Source organism: Schistocerca gregaria, chromosome 3, assembly GCF_023897955.1.
Source record: "Schistocerca gregaria isolate iqSchGreg1 chromosome 3, iqSchGreg1.2, whole genome shotgun sequence".
Taxonomy (NCBI): domain Eukaryota; kingdom Metazoa; phylum Arthropoda; class Insecta; order Orthoptera; family Acrididae; genus Schistocerca; species Schistocerca gregaria.
In genome coordinates this window covers 33,979,969-33,996,762 of record NC_064922.1, presented here as the reverse complement: position 1 = coordinate 33,996,762, position 16,794 = coordinate 33,979,969, and the positions used below count along the sequence as shown (strand labels likewise).

Here is a 16,794-nt window from a genome sequence, read left to right as displayed (position 1 = left end):
CGACCGTGACAGGATTCGAACCTGCAATCTTCGGATCCACAGGCCGACGCCTTTTCCATTAGGCCACACGGTCACTGACGACCAAGTACAACTTACATACGACTCGTCTCGAAACGCTCACGCCCCTGAGGCATTGTGTTTTCGTTCCACACAGCCGCTGCCCCTTACTCTTTCCCACCCATTCGTTACATTCAACCTCTTACGAGACCGACCAAACATAGAAAGGAAAACAAGACCACACACTTTGAGCATTCGTAATCGATGGCAGGGTGTCCCTCGCCGCATTTGCTACGATGGCCATTTGCTACTTCTGCAGAAGCGGCGGCGGCGACGCCGACGACGACCGCGAGAGGCTCTGAGATTTGTGAGAAATACAACTATAAAGTGTAATTCAGACTGCCTCGTCCCACCTTATGCCGTACTGCTTTAGCAAATGCTTTATCTGCTCCATTCGCCTTAATCACATCGGATTGTAATTCTTAATAATACGCCTGTCGCTAATTGTTCCTCATCACAGATACTGTTTGCTATACGGCCACGACGCGCAACTTATTTCCAAGATTCGTCTTCCTCCTGTGAGGATGGAACTCACGAACCCTGGTTTACTAGACCAATGGTCTACCACTGAGCTAAACAGGCGCCGCCTAGCGGCACTTTTCCGTACTTCGTCCGTACGGTCGTCTGAATCATCAGCCTTCAGCTGACCACACTTCATATTTTCGACTAATATTTGCAGCTATGGCGACCCATTACTGCTTGGCTACACATCTGACACGTAGACGATGTTCTCTCCAAACAAAACCACCTGCACTTCAGAACATGACTTGCACACATGTCTACAAAATCACCTTCACCTTCAAATACAGTTTTCTTGCGACTGATGGAGACGTAGGCAAATTTTAAAGTTGCTATTTCCATTACATCACGTAAATCAGAAAATCGGTAATTTACATCTGATGCGGAAAAAAATTCCGTTCCGCCCAGCGTAGGGCTCGAACCCACGACCCTGTGAATAAGAGTCTCATGCTCTACCGACTGAGCTAGCCGTGCTGCCTCGTTGGGTACCTGCTGGGTAGCAGATCACACTGTACTCGTTTGGGTTGGGTGGTCCCATACAGAATCCCTCCATGCTGCCTAATGTTTTAATAACGTCACACTCGTCACGAACTTCACTTTTATTTCATAATCATTTCTGAGAGGTAAAGGAATTGCATGACAATCTGCAGAGCTAGCGGCGTCAAAATTAACACACATACTTGATGTGACTCAAAAGCCGTACGAGTTACTTTCCGACGTTGTTTTAGATGTGCAAGTGCCAGTCAAAACTCGCGGTGAGGGCACTCTGCCGACCATTTCACTATTTAACACCGGTCTTCTTGTGTGTGTTTCAGGCTCAAGACCATCTCCAAGCACAGAATGGTCAACAGCAACATTCAGACGGTTTCGTACTGCTCAATTGCTACATTAAAACGGTATGTTTCTTTTTCAGAACTGGAAAAAAACGACCGTGACAGGATTCGAACCTGCAATCTTCGGATCCCAAGTCCGACGCCTTATCCATTAGGCCACACGGTCATTGACGACCAAGTACAACATATATACGACTCATCTCGAAACGCTCACGCCACTGAGGAATTGTGTTTTCGTTCCACACAGCCGCTGCCCCTTACTCTTTCCCACCCATTCGTTACATTTAACCTCTTACGAGACCGACCAAACATAGACAGGAAAACAAGACCACACACTTTGCGCATTCGGAATCGATGGCAGGGTGTCCCTCGCCGCATTTGCTACGATGGCCATTTGCTACTTCTGCAGAAGCGGCGACGACGACGATGACCGCGAGAGGCTCTGGGATTTGTGAGAAATACATCTATAAAATGTAATTCAGACTGCCTCATAGCACCTTATGCCGTACTGCTTTGGTAAATGCTTTATCTGCGCCATTCGCCTTAATCACATCTGAGAGTAATTCTTAATAATACGCCTGTCGCTATTTGTTCCTCATCACAGATACTGTTTGCTATACGGCCACGACGTGCAACTGATTTCCAAGATTCGTCTTCCTCCTGTGAGGATGGAACTCACGACCCCTGGTTTACTAGACCAATGCTCTAACACTGAGCTAAACAGGCGCCGCCTAGAGGCACTTTTGCGTACTTCGTCCGTACGGTCGTCTGAATCATCAGACTTCAGCTGACAACATTTCATATTTTCGACTAATATTTGCAGCTATGGCGACCCATTACTGCTTGGCTACACATCTGACATGTAGCCGATGTTCTCTCCAAACAAAACCACCTGCACTTCAGAACATGACTTTTACACATGTCTACAAAATCACCTTCACCTTCAAATACAGTTTTCTTGGGACTGATGGAGATGTAGGCAAATTTTAAAGTTGCTATTTCCATTACATCACGTTAATCAGAAAATCGGTAATTAACATCTGCAGCGGAAAAAAATTCCGTTCCGCGCAGCGTAGGGATCGAACCAACGACCCTATGAATAAGAGACTCATGCTCTACCGACTGAGCTAGCCGTGCTGCCTCGTTGGATACCTGCTGGGTAGCAGATCACACTGTACTCGTTTGGGTTGGGTGGTCCCATACAGAATCCCTCCATGCTGCCTAATGTTTTAATAACGTCACACTCGTCACGTACTTCACTTTTATTTCATAATCATTTCTGAGAGGTAAAGGAATTGCATGACAATCTGCAGAGCTAGTGGCGTCAAATTTAACACACATACTTGATGTGACTCAAAAGCCGTACGAGTTACTTTCCGACGTTGTTTTAGATGTGCAAGTGCCAGTCAAAACTCGCGGTGAGGGCACTCTGCCGACCATTTCGCTATTTAACACCGGTCTTCTTGTGTGTGTTTCAGGCTCAAGACCATCTCCAAGCACAGAATGGTCAACAGCAACATTCAGACCGTTTCTTACTGCTCAATTGCTACATTAAAACGGTATGTTTCTTTTTCAGAACTGGAAAAAAACGACCGTGACAGGATTCGAACCTGCAATCTTCGGATCCGAAGTCCGACGCCTTATCCATTTTTTTTTTTTTTTATTATCAGATTGACTTGGTATATTTCACGAGAATTCAGACAACCATAGTCAAATCATCATTTAATATTAGCTGCAAAAAGAAAATCAACAAATTAGGTGAAACACAAATAAAACATTTCTTCTGAAGGGGAAGACTAACCCGTTACCCCACCCGTATGAATTTTGGGTGTATATATATACATGCAAAAGAGAGAGAGAGAGAAAAAAAAATTACGAAAAAATACAACAAGGGAGGAGACTCGAGCTCAGGGAAGAAACAGGAATCACAGGGGAACTTAACCAACCCCTTGACGGTTAAACACAAGAAAAAGCATATTCGCAAAAAACGTTCGGTATTGTGGTAACCGCTGCCATTTCCAATGCGCAGTTGACAAATAATGGTGAAAAACGCGGGGATCTGGGTCATTACCGCCTTCAATGACGTAATGGACATAGTAACCCAAGAGCCAAACTATCGTGTTCGTTTTCGTCTGAGGAAAATAAGAGATGTCCGGATGTAAGAAGATGTCGTCTGGGAATGCGGTTTCAGGCCCTCTAGTAAGAAAAGCTAATTGACGGCGGACCCAGAGCCAATGATCCCGTCCGCAAGCAACTAGCCTGTGAAGTAAGGTGTCAGTTTGATGACATTCCTCACACTGATCAGTCGGACGAAGGCCAATACGAAAAAGACGATCACCAGTAGGTATCAGACGGTAAATGACCTTATACCACGTTGAAACAATCTCCATCGGCAAAATGGGAAGACTAAGATGAGACCAGACCGTTTTCCATGACGTTGACGGGGAAGCAAGTTCAACAGAAGAAGGGAAACATGCTGTACCCCAACGGATTTGTAGCATGTTGGTAGTTATATGCGTCATAGAAAGTATATCAGCACCCAGAATACCGACAAGTACAAAGTATTCACGAATGTGCCGCAATTTAGGATTAATCCGTCCAACATCAACAGGAGGGGTCAGACTGGCCGGCCGGAGGCGGGAAAGTAAACGAGAGGTGACTGAATGCGGAGACCGCGTACAGGTTAAAACATTGCGGCGGGCAAATAAGATGGACGTCTTCACTGTGATATCTGAAAGACCCAATCCTCCAAGCTTCCGAGGCCTGGCCACAACTTCATACCGGACACGGAAGACATGGCGGCGCCACAGAAATCGACTAGACAGCTGTTTCAGCCTGCGGGCCATCATCGCGGGAAGCGGGAAGACCTGCGCAACGTAGTATATTTTACTGAAGACATAGGTCTCTAAAACCCGTGCCTTGTGAAGGAGGCTAAGGGAACGGCGGTCATGTTCAAGGATCGCCCCGTGAACACGACTCGTAACCTCACGCCAATTTAGTGCCGCCATTTTGATCGGATTACGATCCACTATGATCCCCAAGGTCTTATGGCGATCGACAACCGTCGCCCAAGGAATGACGACATGATCAAAGCCTCTCAACGGCAGGAACGTGCATTTGCGATCATTAATGCGAGCACCAGCAAGACCACAAAATGAATCCAAGGTATCCTTAAGCCGCGGTATATCCTCGGCATGTCGTACTAAAACCATGACGTTATCGGCGTATGCACGGACTGCAAAAATTTCCCCCAATATATTCCAGCCACGTAAGTGCATGGTGAGATGGCGAAGTAAGGGCTCTAAGGATAGAACAAAAAGTGACATGGATAAGGGGCTTCCCTGGGGTAACCCCCGTCTGATCGATATCCGGGGGGTAGGGTGACCGTTCACAATCACCGAGACACTGATACCGGTAAAAAGATTAGTTAAGACTTGTCGAGCATCATTATTAAAGCCGACAGCGGTGAGCACTCTCGATAAAAAATCATGGCTGACGCGATCGAACGCTTTTTGGAAATCAAGAAAAAGCAAAGCCCCTGGGATATTAGCGGCAGCCGCCACCGAGATTACATCGCGACATTCGAGAACGGAAGTCAGTATCGTGCGTCCAGGCACACAGCTTTGGTGGGCGGCAATAATGGTATCGAGCAGCTTAGAGAGACGGATATTAATTGCTCGAGCGACAAGTTTATAATCAAAGTTAAAGAGAGTAATAGGACGGAGGGAATCAATTGCAGGTCGACCTGTGGATTTCGGGAGGAGGACCATTCTGCCTTCCTGAAAAGGAGCAGGAAGTGAGACTCCCCGCATCACTTCATTTACCATTGACGTTAAGGTGTCACCAATGAGCGGCCAAAATTGAACATAGAACTCCTTAGGAATACCATCTAATCCAGGCGACTTGCGGGACTGCGATCCTGCAACAACATCATATATGTCATCCTTCTGAAAGGGATGCAGAAAGGCGTCGTTTAATTGAGGAGTGACGACGCGAGGCAGCAAGGAGGTAAAGTCGTCAAGAGAGGTTTCCGCCGGGACATGAGTATCGTACAGATCAGTAAAATAGGTGTAAACGAAGTCAGAAATGTCACGGTGAGAGGTGAACACGCGGCCGTCAGCGGTTGTGAGGGAGGCAAGGCACCCACGTTTCCGGCGCGACCGTAAACGGACTAGATGGTAGAGTGACGTCAGTTCCTCTTGTAGAAGGGAACGTGGTTGAGACCTCGTCCGCAGGCCCTCCATTTGAATGCGTTTGAGCTGCAGCAATTTGGCTTTGATGCGCTGTATATCAGTAACCCGGAGGGGAGCATGCGTAGCACTATCGTACAGTTGACGTAAGACAGAATAGTAAAATTCTTGCGTTCGTCGATCTTCTGCCACCTTCGCAGCCCCAAAACGCATGAGAGCCCTACGGATGTGAGGTTTTGCATACAGTGTCCACCATGCCACGATAGACGGGTACCGGTCCATAGTACGAGAACAACGAGTCCAAATGTCCTCCAGGACGATACCAAGGGAGGTATCTTGCAAATACGCGATATTGAGCATCCAAGGAGGACGAAACAATTTTACCGGTTGTCGCTCGTAATTAAACGTAACGGCTACAGCGCAATGATCAGTAAAACAGGCTGGTATCACATCAACAGCCAGAAGTTGCCCACACAAGGAATCGGAAAGGTAAAAGCGATCGAGGCGACTGCTAGACGTGGGAGTAAAGTAGGTATGTCGCACAAGTGTAGGATAGCGAGAAACCCACACGTCACGCAGGTGCAAGGAGCGCACAAGGTCGTCGAGTTCTTTACTGAAATTAAAATTAGGAGACTGATCTACCGGCCGTAGAACACAATTGAAGTCCCCACCTAAAATTATCTTTGTCGGGGATTTACGAAGCAGGTAAATGACTTCTTCTTTATAGAAACTCGAGCGTGCGGTAGTACAACCCGAACCAGAAGGGGCATAAAGAAGGAGTAAACTGAGATCATAAAACGTGCACCCGATCCCCCTTCCACTGTCAAGTACTTCGAAATTCATCAACGGAATGCCTTCTCTATAAAACAAGGCAGTGCCCGTAGAAAGTTCGGAAGCGACATTAAAAAACGTCGAGAACCCAGGAATGGAAAACTGGTCGAATAGGACTTCCTGTAAAAAAACAACATCTGCCCCAGACTGATAGATAAACTGTCGCAAAGCGGCGAGCCGAAGCTCAGAACATATTCTGTTAATATTCAGAGTAAGAAATGTATATGCTTGCATGGAACTTCAACCTAGAAAGAAAAACAAAGATCGGTAGAGAGCCGTCAGCTGACGGAGCAGCATACAAGTAATCATACCAGAAACAAGCGCTGAACCACAGAGAGAAAAACTACGAAACAGAACCCTCATCTTCCCACTGCTTTTTCTTCGGCCGTGACGCGGCTCTCCGTGGCTGTTTACGGATTCGACTGCGGCTCCGCGGTGCCGACGCTGCAGCGTTCGGCTGCGTAGGAGCATCATGTAGACATTCCGTGTCAGATTGTGAGAGAGAGGCCTCTACATCCCACTCGTCCGCAGACATGGGTTCACGGTGGGACAGTTGGTGAATAACAACGGGATCCACTGGCTCTGGAGAATCAATCAGTTGTTTGATGGGAGGAGGCCGTGACCCAGAGGGGGCGACAGAAATTCCAGAAGGGGGATGCGAAACAGAGTCAATAGGAGAAGTGTCAGACAGCACCGGAGAAGACACGTGGCAACCAGAAGCAGGTTCCGTCACGGGCGTCTCCGAAGAGGCTGCCGCGGTAGCAGGAACAACGTCAGATAAGGTGTCAGGGAGCTTCTGCAAAGGCGTGATAGCACCTGTGGCTTCCTCATCCACGATTTCCGACTGAGAAAGAGAGTCCTTTACCGGAGGCCCATCGGAAGGGCGAGCCAATAAGGAAGATTCATCAGCCGCATCATCCTGTGTTCGCCGACGCTTGTTGTGAGAAATCAGCGCGGGAACATCGGAATTATGGGCAGCAACATCCCTACTCAAGGACAACGGGGGAAAATCACGGCCGTTGTCGGGCAACGGATCACTGCGTCCCTCAGTAACAGTGAGCGATTCAGTCCGAGATCCTTGCGGGAGAAGATCAGCTAAAGTCAATTTTTTACGCTGTTCGTATGTAGGTTTTAATACCACCACACGCCGCGGACAATTAGTACGGAAATGACCAGTTTCATTACAATAATAACATGTTCCTTCCTGGCCACTGTACGTGATGTGGACCCTATAACCACATACCTGTAGGTGAGAAGGAATAGGTTTTTTGACCACCATTTCCACCGACCGAATACCACTATATACCTGTAAGCGGTGCTGAGCAGACCAGCGTTCCTTTCGAATATGGCGTACGTCCCCATAAGGAAGCAAAACGGACTTCAGAAAAGAGTCGTCAACCTCGGGCGGAAGGTTAAATACCCGAACATTCGTATATACCACTTCTGCATTTGCCAAGAGAACCATACTAGTGGAACCATCACGGTGCGTAAAGGGTACCTGAGAACCATGACGAGAAAGTAGCCTATCAACCTGGAGCGGGTCAAGAAACTTAACAAAAAACACATATAATTCGCTGTCGAAATATGCGGTATGCACCTGATCAGTAGTGACCTTAACTGTATCGACTAACCAGTCATGTATCTCCAAAGAACCGGGCTGGACGTGACGCGTGGATTTGTCAAAGGTAAAACTGACTGTACCTGTACGCGGAACTTTCGTGGGAACCATGGTGGACATCACGGCGAGAGACGACACCGCGACAGGAAGGGCCGCACGAACACCAAACACCAGCCGACAACCAGCGATGCGACGCGCACGGAGACCAACACGGCACTAAACTGACAGGAGGAAAACACGCTGCGCTACGGTAAAGGCGGAACTAAGAGCACGACCTAGTCGCCCGACGCGCGAAGCGAGAATGGTCCATTAGGCCACACGGTCACTGACGACCAAGTACAACTTATATACGACTCATCTCGAAACGCTCACGCCCCTGAGGAATTGTGTTTTCGTTCCACACAGCCGCTGCCCCTTACTCTTTCCCACCCATTCGTTGCATTCAACCTCTTACGAGACCGACCAAACATAGACAGGAAAACAAGACCACACACTTTGCGCATTCGGAATCGATGGCAGGGTGTCCCTCGCCGCATTTGCTACGATGGCCATTTGCTACTTCTGCAGAAGCGGCGGCGGCGACGCCGACGACGACCGCGAGAGGCTCTGAGATTTGTGAGAAATACATCTATAAAGTGTAATTCAGACTGCCTCGTCCCACCTTATGCCGTACTGCTTTAGCAAATGCTTTATCTGCTCCATTCGCCTTAATCACATCGGATTGTAATTCTTAATAATACGCCTGTCGCTAATTGTTCCTCATCACAGATACTGTTTGCTATACGGCCACGACGCGCAACTTATTTCCAAGATTCGTCTTCCTCCTGTGAGGATGGAACTCACGAACCCTGGTTTACTAGACCAATGGTCTACCACTGAGCTAAACAGGCGCCGCCTAGCGGCACTTTTCCGTACTTCGTCCGTACGGTCGTCTGAATCATCAGCCTTCAGCTGACCACACTTCATATTTTCGACTAATATTTGCAGCTATGGCGACCCATTACTGCTTGGCTACACATCTGACACGTAGACGATGTTCTCTCCAAACAAAACCACCTGCACTTCAGAACATGACTTGCACACATGTCTACAAAATCACCTTCACCTTCAAATACAGTTTTCTTGCGACTGATGGAGACGTAGGCAAATTTTAAAGTTGCTATTTCCATTACATCACGTAAATCAGAAAATCGGTAATTTACATCTGATGCGGAAAAAAATTCCGTTCCGCCCAGCGTAGGGCTCGAACCCACGACCCTGTGAATAAGAGTCTCATGCTCTACCGACTGAGCTAGCCGTGCTGCCTCGTTGGGTACCTGCTGGGTAGCAGATCACACTGTACTCGTTTGGGTTGGGTGGTCCCATACAGAATCCCTCCATGCTGCCTAATGTTTTAATAACGTCACACTCGTCACGAACTTCACTTTTATTTCATAATCATTTCTGAGAGGTAAAGGAATTGCATGACAATCTGCAGAGCTAGCGGCGTCAAAATTAACACACATACTTGATGTGACTCAAAAGCCGTACGAGTTACTTTCCGACGTTGTTTTAGATGTGCAAGTGCCAGTCAAAACTCGCGGTGAGGGCACTCTGCCGACCATTTCACTATTTAACACCGGTCTTCTTGTGTGTGTTTCAGGCTCAAGACCATCTCCAAGCACAGAATGGTCAACAGCAACATTCAGACGGTTTCGTACTGCTCAATTGCTACATTAAAACGGTATGTTTCTTTTTCAGAACTGGAAAAAAACGACCGTGACAGGATTCGAACCTGCAATCTTCGGATCCCAAGTCCGACGCCTTATCCATTAGGCCACACGGTCATTGACGACCAAGTACAACATATATACGACTCATCTCGAAACGCTCACGCCACTGAGGAATTGTGTTTTCGTTCCACACAGCCGCTGCCCCTTACTCTTTCCCACCCATTCGTTACATTTAACCTCTTACGAGACCGACCAAACATAGACAGGAAAACAAGACCACACACTTTGCGCATTCGGAATCGATGGCAGGGTGTCCCTCGCCGCATTTGCTACGATGGCCATTTGCTACTTCTGCAGAAGCGGCGACGACGACGATGACCGCGAGAGGCTCTGGGATTTGTGAGAAATACATCTATAAAATGTAATTCAGACTGCCTCATAGCACCTTATGCCGTACTGCTTTGGTAAATGCTTTATCTGCGCCATTCGCCTTAATCACATCTGAGAGTAATTCTTAATAATACGCCTGTCGCTATTTGTTCCTCATCACAGATACTGTTTGCTATACGGCCACGACGTGCAACTGATTTCCAAGATTCGTCTTCCTCCTGTGAGGATGGAACTCACGACCCCTGGTTTACTAGACCAATGCTCTAACACTGAGCTAAACAGGCGCCGCCTAGAGGCACTTTTGCGTACTTCGTCCGTACGGTCGTCTGAATCATCAGACTTCAGCTGACAACATTTCATATTTTCGACTAATATTTGCAGCTATGGCGACCCATTACTGCTTGGCTACACATCTGACATGTAGCCGATGTTCTCTCCAAACAAAACCACCTGCACTTCAGAACATGACTTTTACACATGTCTACAAAATCACCTTCACCTTCAAATACAGTTTTCTTGGGACTGATGGAGATGTAGGCAAATTTTAAAGTTGCTATTTCCATTACATCACGTTAATCAGAAAATCGGTAATTAACATCTGCAGCGGAAAAAAATTCCGTTCCGCGCAGCGTAGGGATCGAACCAACGACCCTATGAATAAGAGACTCATGCTCTACCGACTGAGCTAGCCGTGCTGCCTCGTTGGATACCTGCTGGGTAGCAGATCACACTGTACTCGTTTGGGTTGGGTGGTCCCATACAGAATCCCTCCATGCTGCCTAATGTTTTAATAACGTCACACTCGTCACGTACTTCACTTTTATTTCATAATCATTTCTGAGAGGTAAAGGAATTGCATGACAATCTGCAGAGCTAGTGGCGTCAAATTTAACACACATACTTGATGTGACTCAAAAGCCGTACGAGTTACTTTCCGACGTTGTTTTAGATGTGCAAGTGCCAGTCAAAACTCGCGGTGAGGGCACTCTGCCGACCATTTCGCTATTTAACACCGGTCTTCTTGTGTGTGTTTCAGGCTCAAGACCATCTCCAAGCACAGAATGGTCAACAGCAACATTCAGACCGTTTCTTACTGCTCAATTGCTACATTAAAACGGTATGTTTCTTTTTCAGAACTGGAAAAAAACGACCGTGACAGGATTCGAACCTGCAATCTTCGGATCCGAAGTCCGACGCCTTATCCATTTTTTTTTTTTTTTATTATCAGATTGACTTGGTATATTTCACGAGAATTCAGACAACCATAGTCAAATCATCATTTAATATTAGCTGCAAAAAGAAAATCAACAAATTAGGTGAAACACAAATAAAACATTTCTTCTGAAGGGGAAGACTAACCCGTTACCCCACCCGTATGAATTTTGGGTGTATATATATACATGCAAAAGAGAGAGAGAGAGAAAAAAAATTACGAAAAAATACAACAAGGGAGGAGACTCGAGCTCAGGGAAGAAACAGGAATCACAGGGGAACTTAACCAACCCCTTGACGGTTAAACACAAGAAAAAGCATATTCGCAAAAAACGTTCGGTATTGTGGTAACCGCTGCCATTTCCAATGCGCAGTTGACAAATAATGGTGAAAAACGCGGGGATCTGGGTCATTACCGCCTTCAATGACGTAATGGACATAGTAACCCAAGAGCCAAACTATCGTGTTCGTTTTCGTCTGAGGAAAATAAGAGATGTCCGGATGTAAGAAGATGTCGTCTGGGAATGCGGTTTCAGGCCCTCTAGTAAGAAAAGCTAATTGACGGCGGACCCAGAGCCAATGATCCCGTCCGCAAGCAACTAGCCTGTGAAGTAAGGTGTCAGTTTGATGACATTCCTCACACTGATCAGTCGGACGAAGGCCAATACGAAAAAGACGATCACCAGTAGGTATCAGACGGTAAATGACCTTATACCACGTTGAAACAATCTCCATCGGCAAAATGGGAAGACTAAGATGAGACCAGACCGTTTTCCATGACGTTGACGGGGAAGCAAGTTCAACAGAAGAAGGGAAACATGCTGTACCCCAACGGATTTGTAGCATGTTGGTAGTTATATGCGTCATAGAAAGTATATCAGCACCCAGAATACCGACAAGTACAAAGTATTCACGAATGTGCCGCAATTTAGGATTAATCCGTCCAACATCAACAGGAGGGGTCAGACTGGCCGGCCGGAGGCGGGAAAGTAAACGAGAGGTGACTGAATGCGGAGACCGCGTACAGGTTAAAACATTGCGGCGGGCAAATAAGATGGACGTCTTCACTGTGATATCTGAAAGACCCAATCCTCCAAGCTTCCGAGGCCTGGCCACAACTTCATACCGGACACGGAAGACATGGCGGCGCCACAGAAATCGACTAGACAGCTGTTTCAGCCTGCGGGCCATCATCGCGGGAAGCGGGAAGACCTGCGCAACGTAGTATATTTTACTGAAGACATAGGTCTCTAAAACCCGTGCCTTGTGAAGGAGGCTAAGGGAACGGCGGTCATGTTCAAGGATCGCCCCGTGAACACGACTCGTAACCTCACGCCAATTTAGTGCCGCCATTTTGATCGGATTACGATCCACTATGATCCCCAAGGTCTTATGGCGATCGACAACCGTCGCCCAAGGAATGACGACATGATCAAAGCCTCTCAACGGCAGGAACGTGCATTTGCGATCATTAATGCGAGCACCAGCAAGACCACAAAATGAATCCAAGGTATCCTTAAGCCGCGGTATATCCTCGGCATGTCGTACTAAAACCATGACGTTATCGGCGTATGCACGGACTGCAAAAATTTCCCCCAATATATTCCAGCCACGTAAGTGCATGGTGAGATGGCGAAGTAAGGGCTCTAAGGATAGAACAAAAAGTGACATGGATAAGGGGCTTCCCTGGGGTAACCCCCGTCTGATCGATATCCGGGGGGTAGGGTGACCGTTCACAATCACCGAGACACTGATACCGGTAAAAAGATTAGTTAAGACTTGTCGAGCATCATTATTAAAGCCGACAGCGGTGAGCACTCTCGATAAAAAATCATGGCTGACGCGATCGAACGCTTTTTGGAAATCAAGAAAAAGCAAAGCCCCTGGGATATTAGCGGCAGCCGCCACCGAGATTACATCGCGACATTCGAGAACGGAAGTCAGTATCGTGCGTCCAGGCACACAGCTTTGGTGGGCGGCAATAATGGTATCGAGCAGCTTAGAGAGACGGATATTAATTGCTCGAGCGACAAGTTTATAATCAAAGTTAAAGAGAGTAATAGGACGGAGGGAATCAATTGCAGGTCGACCTGTGGATTTCGGGAGGAGGACCATTCTGCCTTCCTGAAAAGGAGCAGGAAGTGAGACTCCCCGCATCACTTCATTTACCATTGACGTTAAGGTGTCACCAATGAGCGGCTAAAATTGAACATAGAACTCCTTAGGAATACCATCTAATCCAGGCGACTTGCGGGACTGCGATCCTGCAACAACATCATATATGTCATCCTTCTGAAAGGGATGCAGAAAGGCGTCGTTTAATTGAGGAGTGACGACGCGAGGCAGCAAGGAGGTAAAGTCGTCAAGAGAGGTTTCCGCCGGGACATGAGTATCGTACAGATCAGTAAAATAGGTGTAAACGAAGTCAGAAATGTCACGGTGAGAGGTGAACACGCGGCCGTCAGCGGTTGTGAGGGAGGCAAGGCACCCACGTTTCCGGCGCGACCGTAAACGGACTAGATGGTAGAGTGACGTCAGTTCCTCTTGTAGAAGGGAACGTGGTTGAGACCTCGTCCGCAGGCCCTCCATTTGAATGCGTTTGAGCTGCAGCAATTTGGCTTTGATGCGCTGTATATCAGTAACCCGGAGGGGAGCATGCGTAGCACTATCGTACAGTTGACGTAAGACAGAATAGTAAAATTCTTGCGTTCGTCGATCTTCTGCCACCTTCGCAGCCCCAAAACGCATGAGAGCCCTACGGATGTGAGGTTTTGCATACAGTGTCCACCATGCCACGATAGACGGGTACCGGTCCATAGTACGAGAACAACGAGTCCAAATGTCCTCCAGGACGATACCAAGGGAGGTATCTTGCAAATACGCGATATTGAGCATCCAAGGAGGACGAAACAATTTTACCGGTTGTCGCTCGTAATTAAACGTAACGGCTACAGCGCAATGATCAGTAAAACAGGCTGGTATCACATCAACAGCCAGAAGTTGCCCACACAAGGAATCGGAAAGGTAAAAGCGATCGAGGCGACTGCTAGACGTGGGAGTAAAGTAGGTATGTCGCACAAGTGTAGGATAGCGAGAAACCCACACGTCACGCAGGTGCAAGGAGCGCACAAGGTCGTCGAGTTCTTTACTGAAATTAAAATTAGGAGACTGATCTACCGGCCGTAGAACACAATTGAAGTCCCCACCTAAAATTATCTTTGTCGGGGATTTACGAAGCAGGTAAATGACTTCTTCTTTATAGAAACTCGAGCGTGCGGTAGTACAACCCGAACCAGAAGGGGCATAAAGAAGGAGTAAACTGAGATCATAAAACGTGCACCCGATCCCCCTTCCACTGTCAAGTACTTCGAAATTCATCAACGGAATGCCTTCTCTATAAAACAAGGCAGTGCCCGTAGAAAGTTCGGAAACGACATTAAAAAACGTCGAGAACCCAGGAATGGAAAACTGGTCGAATAGGACTTCCTGTAAAAAAACAACATCTGCCCCAGACTGATAGATAAACTGTCGCAAAGCGGCGAGCCGAAGCTCAGAACATATTCTGTTAATATTCAGAGTAAGAAATGTATATGCTTGCATGGAACTTCAACCTAGAAAGAAAAACAAAGATCGGTAGAGAGCCGTCAGCTGACGGAGCAGCATACAAGTAATCATACCAGAAACAAGCGCTGAACCACAGAGAGAAAAACTACGAAACAGAACCCTCATCTTCCCACTGCTTTTTCTTCGGCCGTGACGCGGCTCTCCGTGGCTGTTTACGGATTCGACTGCGGCTCCGCGGTGCCGACGCTGCAGCGTTCGGCTGCGTAGGAGCATCATGTAGACATTCCGTGTCAGATTGTGAGAGAGAGGCCTCTACATCCCACTCGTCCGCAGACATGGGTTCACGGTGGGACAGTTGGTGAATAACAACGGAATCCACTGGCTCTGGAGAATCAATCAGTTGTTTGATGGGAGGAGGCCGTGACCCAGAGGGGGCGACAGAAATTCCAGAAGGGGGATGCGAAACAGAGTCAATAGGAGAAGTGTCAGACAGCACCGGAGAAGACACGTGGCAACCAGAAGCAGGTTCCGTCACGGGCGTCTCCGAAGAGGCTGCCGCGGTAGCAGGAACAACGTCAGATAAGGTGTCAGGGAGCTTCTGCAAAGGCGTGATAGCACCTGTGGCTTCCTCATCCACGATTTCCGACTGAGAAAGAGAGTCCTTTACCGGAGGCCCATCGGAAGGGCGAGCCAATAAGGAAGATTCATCAGCCGCATCATCCTGTGTTCGCCGACGCTTGTTGTGAGAAATCAGCGCGGGAACATCGGAATTATGGGCAGCAACATCCCTACTCAAGGACAACGGGGGAAAATCACGGCCGTTGTCGGGCAACGGATCACTGCGTCCCTCAGTAACAGTGAGCGATTCAGTCCGAGATCCTTGCGGGAGAAGATCAGCTAAAGTCAATTTTTTACGCTGTTCGTATGTAGGTTTTAATACCACCACACGCCGCGGACAATTAGTACGGAAATGACCAGTTTCATTACAATAATAACATGTTCCTTCCTGGCCACTGTACGTGATGTGGACCCTATAACCACATACCTGTAGGTGAGAAGGAATAGGTTTTTTGACCACCATTTCCACCGACCGAATACCACTATATACCTGTAAGCGGTGCTGAGCAGACCAGCGTTCCTTTCGAATATGGCGTACGTCCCCATAAGGAAGCAAAACGGACTTCAGAAAAGAGTCGTCAACCTCGGGCGGAAGGTTAAATACCCGAACATTCGTATATACCACTTCTGCATTTGCCAAGAGAACCATACTAGTGGAACCATCACGGTGCGTAAAGGGTACCTGAGAACCATGACGAGAAAGTAGCCTATCAACCTGGAGCGGGTCAAGAAACTTAACAAAAAACACATATAATTCGCTGTCGAAATATGCGGTATGCACCTGATCAGTAGTGACCTTAACTGTATCGACTAACCAGTCATGTATCTCCAAAGAACCGGGCTGGACGTGACGCGTGGATTTGTCAAAGGTAAAACTGACTGTACCTGTACGCGGAACTTTCGTGGGAACCATGGTGGACATCACGGCGAGAGACGACACCGCGACAGGAAGGGCCGCACGAACACCAAACACCAGCCGACAACCAGCGATGCGACGCGCACGGAGACCAACACGGCACTAAACTGACAGGAGGAAAACACGCTGCGCTACGGTAAAGGCGGAACTAAGAGCACGACCTAGTCGCCCGACGCGCGAAGCGAGAATGGTCCATTAGGCCACACGGTCACTGACGACCAAGTACAACTTATATACGACTCATCTCGAAACGCTCACGCCCCTGAGGAATTGTGTTTTCGTTCCACACAGCCGCTGCCCCTTACTCTTTCCCACCCATTCGTTGCATTCAACC

General features: G+C 47.8%; 5 non-coding genes across 5 annotated transcripts; all 5 read right to left on the bottom strand.

Moving 5' to 3' along the window:
• Trnah-gug (transfer RNA histidin (anticodon GUG)) lies at positions 1–73 on the bottom strand. Its single transcript has one exon. It is a non-coding gene; the product is annotated as a tRNA-His (tRNA).
• Positions 74–977: 904 nt separating this feature from the next.
• Trnak-cuu (transfer RNA lysine (anticodon CUU)) lies at positions 978–1,050 on the bottom strand. The gene has a single exon. It is a non-coding gene; the product is annotated as a tRNA-Lys (tRNA).
• A 452-nt stretch (positions 1,051–1,502) lies between these two features.
• Trnap-ugg (transfer RNA proline (anticodon UGG)) lies at positions 1,503–1,575 on the bottom strand. The gene has a single exon. It is a non-coding gene; the product is annotated as a tRNA-Pro (tRNA).
• Positions 1,576–9,276: 7,701 nt separating this feature from the next.
• On the bottom strand, positions 9,277–9,349 carry Trnak-cuu (transfer RNA lysine (anticodon CUU)). Its single transcript has one exon. It is a non-coding gene; the product is annotated as a tRNA-Lys (tRNA).
• A 452-nt stretch (positions 9,350–9,801) lies between these two features.
• On the bottom strand, positions 9,802–9,874 carry Trnap-ugg (transfer RNA proline (anticodon UGG)). The gene has a single exon. It is a non-coding gene; the product is annotated as a tRNA-Pro (tRNA).
• Between the last annotated feature and the right edge of the window lie 6,920 nt (positions 9,875–16,794).